Genomic DNA, 787 nt, shown 5'->3' with positions numbered 1-787 from the left:
TTTCGAGTCCTTCCACTCACTGCCACTCCTTTTTTGTTGACCATCTCGTTGTTTTTAAATCCGAACAACACGATCTTTGGTCTCATTTTCTCTAACCCGTGCATTGTTTGACAGCATTTTCTCATTGGTTGTCCCGCAATTTGATTGGTTCGACATTATCGCGTCAAAACAACGTGGGTCTAATTTGATTGGATGTTGTGCCGACGCACATACGTACACAATGAGAGATAAACAGCGCTCCTCAATAACTTACTTATAATCTTTGGGTTTTGGAGAAAGTATCGAGTCTTGTCGAGTCAAAGGGCTCGAGTCCAAGTGAAGTCATGAGTCGTTGATGTTAAAGTCCAAGTCGAGTTGCAAGTCTCTTTACATTTGGTCAAGTCGAGTCTAAAGTCATCAAACTGATGACTCGAGTCTGACTTGAGCCAAGTCATGAGACTCATGAGTCCACACCTCTGCAAAAGTCTACAGCACACTATCAAACAAAAATGGCAGAAAATGTATAGGTTATAAAATATAATGAGCTTCTAGTTTCTACATAGTTAATTTACTTAAGTAAAGCCAGAAGAGAGAATCCTGAATTAAGGATAATATTGATCGCTAACGACACACTAATAAGCCACAACACAGCGGTTGGTGAATCACTGGTTTAAACCATCATAGGTCACCATGTACCATGTGACTAAATTTCCAAAAAACATCCCATCATGACAGATCTCCTCTCAACTCTCTTTTATATTTAAGTTCCTTAACATCAGCACCAGATCTTCCATCTTTAGTTTTTTAC

This window comes from Cynoglossus semilaevis, chromosome 1 (assembly GCF_000523025.1).
Source record: "Cynoglossus semilaevis isolate Cse_v1.0 chromosome 1, Cse_v1.0, whole genome shotgun sequence".
NCBI classification, from domain to species: domain Eukaryota; kingdom Metazoa; phylum Chordata; class Actinopteri; order Pleuronectiformes; family Cynoglossidae; genus Cynoglossus; species Cynoglossus semilaevis.
Note: the sequence above shows the minus strand (reverse complement) of the source record.